A 6,965-nucleotide genomic window follows, 5' to 3' on the forward strand; every position below is an offset into this window, starting at 1 on the left:
CGTCCAGTGTTGACTATTCAAATGCACGTCCTGGCCAACCTCCCTCTTTGCATCCTCAGTTAACCTGAGGACATCCAAACCTCTGCAGCCAACGTACAACTCACTCCAGGTCCCGTTCACCCATCACCGCTGCACTCCCATTGGCTTCTGGTTATTCACCTGAACACTATTGAAATTCTCACGCTTATTTTCTAATCTCGCCATTACCTCTTCCCACCCTATCTCTGTAATCTCTTTCAGCCCGATGAGATATTTGTGCTCCTTCAATTCCGGAATCTTTAGCATTCCCAAATTTAAATGCTCCAACGCTGGTGCTCTTGTTTTCATCTACCAAGATCCTAAAATGTGGACTTTCCTCCATAAACCTCTGCCTCACTATTTGTTTTTCCTCCTTTAAGATGCTGCTTAAAACTTACCACCTTGACCAGGCATTTGGTCATCCGCCATCATATCTGTCAATGCTTCTCGCTATCAAGTTGTGTTTGATAATATGACTTGGATATTTTAACTATGTAAGGACACCTCATAAATAAGAAATTGCAGATCTTGTTTTCCACCTTCTCCATGACTATGGTCTGTCCCAGACTATATTACTGTAATTGAAGGTTAAACCATTTTTATGTTTTTATGAACTTCCCTGACAGAATAACTCCATACTCTCGTGCTCACTTTTGGGGGGTGTATCGTAAACACTAAACGATTTAACACCTCACTTTCTGAATGGATTAATGAATAGATTCACTTGTCGAACCCCCCAGTATATTGTTTTTCTGTTGTAAACATACCCACTTCTGACCTTATGGAGGAAATGCCATTGATGAAACAGCTGAAGATGGTTGGGCCTACGACACTACCCTGAGGAGCCCCTGCACAGATGCCTTGAGACTGAGATGATTGACCTCCAACACCCACAACCCTCTTGCTTTGTGCGAGGTATGATTCCCACAAGTGGAGATTTTTCCTTCTGACTCCCATTGCCTGCAGTTAATCCCAGTTAACGCCTTTCCCAATAATGGTTCATCGTGGAGCGACGCGTACATTTTAAATGCACTTCTCCGAGGCAGGAAGGCGAATGTGAGATCCATTAACACTCCAGTCGATTCCTGATGCGAGTCCGTCACCATCCCTCCAGTGATCTATTCCAGTAACACCTCAGCTGGATGGACAATTACATTTGGATAGATCTGGAGAGGCAACATGTCAGTTCACACATTACAACAGAAGTTTATTTAAAATATAAACTATCGTGGTAACTATATGTAACAATGAAATAGTCCTTCATTCCTCATAAATACTGGGATTGATATTCAATGGGCAGAATTCTATCTGTTTCTGGTGCGACTGAAAGGTGTAGCTTGATATTAGTGAGAGGACCGAGAGCCGTGCAGTCACCACATGTTTTCCATGGAACTGCAACGAATTGCTATAAATAGTTGAAGCTGCACTCTGCAGGCAAGTGGGAAGTATTATACCAGCTCCTGACTTGTGCTTTGCCGATGGTGAAATGTCTTTGTGGAGCCAGTAGATGAGTTGTTGTCTGTAGTGTACCGAGCATTTGACCTACTCCTGTAGCCACAGTATTTAAATGCCTGGTCTTGTCAAGTGTCTGGTCAATGGTAAATCCCAGGATGATCATGTTGTGGTATTCGGCGATGGTAACGTCGTTTTATTTCGAGAAGAGGTGGTTGGGCTCTGTCCTGTTGGACAAGGTAATTGACTGGCATGTGTGTGGTGTGAATGTTACTGACCACGTATCAGCCCAGGCCTGTATCAGAAGGACATCTTACTTGATATGTAACGGGCATTATAAAACAAACAGAATTATTCTTCTCCAGTTAGAAGTGTGTTTTAGCTCTTTGCCACCATGGCTGATAGGGCCTTTGAACCTTTCCATTCCAGTTGCACTATCATTCCTTCCATCCTTCCTTAACCACAATGAAGTTGCCCTTACCCTCAACTTTCAATCCACCAGCCTCTACTTTCAATGAACTATCCTCCATCACTTCTGCCAACTTCACCACAATGCTACCACCAGACATCCTCCTCTTTTTTTCAGCATTCTGAAGTTACAGCTTGACCCACTCTTCCATCACTCGAAACACCCACTACTCTTCCAATGACACCTTCCCATGCAAGTGTTGGAGATGCATTACCTGCCCTTTCACCTCCTCTCTTTCAACTGTCAGGCCCACACACAGTGATTTACTTGTATTTTACTTTATTTCATCAATAGTGTTCACTCTTAACAAGTGGTCTCGACACCGTGGAGATGAAGCATACATTCTGCAATGGCTTTGCTGAGCAGTCATTAAGTTCCTTAGCTTCCTTTCACTTGCAATTATAATTCCCTGTCCCACTCCCAGCTGACCCCTCTGTACTCAGCCACCTGCACTGTTTCAATTTTCCTGATCAACATCAACTTCAAAAATAAAATCACGTGGGAACTACTGCACCCATTTGTTTTTGACAGCAGGTTCTGGAAATGATTCTTCTCTTCATTTAATCACTCTTGCCTTCCACACCATCACAGTTTCTCTCTTTATGTCCTTCCTCCGTTCCCCCATTCCCAGCCTCTGTGCTTACTGAATCACTGTTACAGCACAACATTTTATAGTTCTGAAGAAAATTCTCAGCGGGGAAGGTTAAGTCTCGTTCCCTTTCTCAAAATGCTGCCCCGCCGACTAAGTATTTCCAACATCTTCTGTTCATATTTAAGATTTCCAGCATCTGCCGTATTTTGACTTTTTAAGCAAGATGATATCATGGGGAAATGGGGTAAGGATGCAATTGAATGTAAAGACATACACACAATAGATCAATAAGTTTGGAGAGGCTGAGAAAAGAGAATATGATGGGATCAGGAAAGTAATCTCCTTAGGCACACTCTTGGTCCAATATTGCCTTGATACCGAGGGCAGTCACCTCGATTACTATTCCCACAATTACCAGCTATACAACAATCACTGCTTGCTGTATTTGCCCACTGCAGAACAGCAGAGTGTATCTGAGCCATTCCTCTCAACACTGCTGCACTCCATATAAGGACTGCGCAGCTTTATCGGGAAACCTGCCAAATATTTGAGGAAATGTGTTCGCTCATTGAGACTGTGAAAAACGCAGATCACACAGAGACACTGACTGGTCATCATAAGTTGTGAATTTTCACCATCGTTGAACTATACAGGGAGTGATGTGATGTGTTCCCTCAAAAACGGAGTCTGTTTTCTGGAAGGTGATCACTTGGAGTCAAGAAAGGCTTTCCAATACCGAAATATGTGAAAAGCAGCTCACAGTCTGCAGAGCCTCAGAACAGTCACTGTGTGTTTTTCTGTTGAACTGAGAGGAAGCACCTGGCATTGTGGTGATTTCAGTGCTTCTGTTTTTCTTGCCTGCTGCTCTGTAATATCAATACTGCAGCAGGATGTTTCAGCTTGGAATTTGAACTTACGTTGCTGAAATCCAGAAGGACAATGTAACGGGGGATGTCTGGGCAATATCATTAATTCACTGGAAATATTTGACAGCTTCCTGTCTGCAAATAAACGTATCTCTAATCACAAAGAGTACATAATTACTGTAATCTGTGTACAATTTCCAAATGAATAACACACAATATCAACAGGTCACGATAAATCACTCTGTTTCCAATTCAATCAGCAAAGACAGATACACCAACGCATGAGATGTTAAGGCTGTTTCCTGTATAGGTTAATGAAGCAGGACTACTGTTAAGAATCAAATACAATCAGGAGGATTGAGCCTGTGTTAATGTAAATCGTTAACTCTCTGTGATCCGATCACAAAATATGCAGCCTGTGTCAATGTCAGTGGTTAACTTGCTGTGATTCAATTCAAAGAGGGGATCTGAAGGTAGACAATTGCTTCAATAAACTGTCCACTGTACCTCAATAAATAAAGATTAATGTCAGCCTGATTTCTCTGGGAGTGAATGCATATCTGGGTAATAAAAAGAGCCTGAAGAACTAAAACAGATCAATAAATGAACACAGCTGAGCTGCCACTGTAAAGTTATCACTGGTAGAAAACCTTCAAATGATTAATTCCCCGGTCGCACATAGAATGAAACAAAAACTCCCCCTAAATGGACATTGAATAAAAGAATATCACAAACTGTATTATAAATCTAGACAGAAATGATTTGAAACCAGGTGATGCGCCCCATAACACTGCCACACACTCATTGGTTTCTGCAGCTGTAGCCAGTCTTTCCCAATCTGATAGACTTGTCCCCCTGAGGTGTGTTTTGCAGAGATCACAGACTGAAAATTTCAGAATAAGACATGGATGTTGACAGCAACCGGCTGTCAGGGAAACCTGAAGCATACGCACTGAATGGTGGGGATTGAAGATATTTGGGTCAATCTCTTGTATCTGTGAGGAGCTGTGGGGCGGCACAGTGGCGCAGTGGTTAGCACCGCAGCCTCACAGCTCCAGCGACCCGTGTTCAATTCTGGGTACTGCCTGTGTGGAGTTTGCAAGTTCTCCCTGTGTCTGCGTGGGTTTTCTCCGGGTGCTCCGGTTTCCTCCCACAAGCCAAAAAACTTGCATGTTGGTCGGTAAATTGGCCATTATAAATTGCCACAAGTATAGGTAGGTGGTAGGGAAATATAGGGACAGGTGGGGATGTGGTAGGAATATGGGATTAGTGTAGGATTAGTATAAATGGGTGGTTGATGGTCGGCACAGACTCGGTGGGCCGAAGGGCCTGTTTCAGTGCTGTATCTCTAAACTAAACTAAAAATCCTGTAAACAGTGGCACTTACACATAAACAAACTGAAAATGGTCACACTAACCAGGGAAATTGCAGTAAGCACTGATACTCAGCAAATAACCTATATAAATTATGTTACACATGCAAGATCTCCTCAGAATTTCTCAAATACTTAAGAGAATGCAGTATGAAAGCAGAAATGTGAGGATCTCTTTGCCAACACTGTCATTTTCTGGGATCCCTGTTAATAATGTAACACTCAGGCAGCCCAATAAACACTGACCTTAAATCAGAAAGTGCTGGAAATGTTCAGCAGATCTGACATCATCTGTGGAGTCAGAGTTAGCATTTCTGGTCTGTGACCTCTTGTCCGAAGTGGAAAAGGTTAGAAATGTAATAGTTTTTTTTCCAAAGTGGAAAGAAGGCGGCAAGAAGAAATAAAATTAATATGTGTGATCGAACAGAGGGCAGGAGAGATTTTTTAAATTACTATTCATTTATGGGGAGTGGGCGTCCCTGGTTAGACCAGCATTTATTGACCATCCTTGATTGTATTTGAGATGGTGTGAGTTACCTTCTTTAACTGCTGCAGGCCATGGGGTGTAGGTACACCCACATTGCAGTAAGGAATTGTGTGCCAGAGTTTTAATCCAGCGACAATGAAGGAACCACGGTATTGTTTTAAGTTCGGATGGTGAGTGGCTTGGAGGGAAATTTTAAGGTGCTGGTGTTCAAGTACATCTGCTGCCCTTGTTCTTCTAGGTAGTAAGGGTGGCGGCTTTGGTGTGTACTTGGTGTGTTGCCGCAGTGTACCTTGTTCTTGTGCATCCATTGTGTGTTGGTTGTGAAGGGAGTGAATGTTGAAGGTGATGAATGGGGTGCCGATCAAACGGGCTGGTTTTCTGGATGGTTTCGAGCTTCTTGAGTGTTGTTGGAACAGCACCCATCCAGGCAAGTGGAGAGTATTCCATCATACTCCTGACATGTGCCTTGTAGATGGTGGACAGGCACTGGGGAGACAGGGTATGAGTTACTCGAGACAGAATTCCTAACATCTGACCTACGCTTGTAGCCAGTGTTTACCTGGCTGGTCCAGTTCAGTTTCTGGTCAACGGTCACCCACTAGATATTGATAGTTGGGGATTCAACAATTCTAATACCAGTGAACGTCAAGGGGAGATGGTTAGATTACCTCTTGTTTGAACTGGCCACTGACTAGCACTTATCTGGTGGGAATGTTACTTGCAACTTATTAGCACAAGGCTTGATGGTCTCCATGTCTTGCTGCATATGAGCACAGGCTGCTTTAGTATATTCTGATTCACAAATGGTGCTGAACATTGTACAATCAACAGCGTGCATCCCACTTTCGACCTTATAATGGAGGGAAGTTTATTGATGAAGCAGTTGAATATGGTTGTGCCGAGCACACTGCCCTGATGTCTTATGGCTGAGATAATTGACCTCCAACAACAACAACCAACTTCCTTTGTGCCAGGTACTACTCCAACAATTGGAGAGCTTTCCCTCTGATGCCCTTTGATTCCAGTTTTTCTCGGGCCTCTTAATGCCATGCTCAGTCTACTGTTACCATGATGTCAAGAGCAGTCACGCTCCCCTCACATCTAGCGTTGTGCTCTTTCGCCCATGTTTGGACCAAGGCTGTAATGAGGTCAAGAGCTAAGTACCAGTGAGCAGGTTATTGCTGAACAAGAGCTGCTTGAAAGCACGGTTGATCACCCCTCCCATCACGTTGCTGATGATCGCGAGTAGACTGATAAGGCAGTAATTAGCAAGGTTGGATTTGTCCTGTTTTTTGTGGACAGGCCATACCTGTGCAATTTCCCACATTTCCAGGTAGATGTCAGTGTTGTAGCCTTACTGGAGCACCCTGGCTCAGCGTATGGTTAGCTCTGGAACACAAGTTATCAGTACTATTGCCGGAATACTGTCAGGGCCCAGAGCATTTGCAGTATCCGGTGCCTTCACTATTTCTTGATATTTCGTGTAGTGAATAAGATTGGCTGAAGACTGACATCTGCGATGCTGGGGACCTCATCGGGAGGACGAGATGGATCATCCACTCTGCACTTCTGGCTGAAGATGGATGTAAATATTGCAGCCTTGTCTTTTGCACTGATGTGCTGGGCTCCACTATTAGTCAGGATGTGGATAGTTGTGGAACTTCTTCCTCCTGTTGGTTGATCATTTGTCCACCACCATTCACGACTG

Source organism: Heterodontus francisci, unplaced genomic scaffold (assembly GCF_036365525.1).
Source record: "Heterodontus francisci isolate sHetFra1 unplaced genomic scaffold, sHetFra1.hap1 HAP1_SCAFFOLD_156, whole genome shotgun sequence".
NCBI classification, from domain to species: Eukaryota; Metazoa; Chordata; class Chondrichthyes; order Heterodontiformes; family Heterodontidae; genus Heterodontus; species Heterodontus francisci.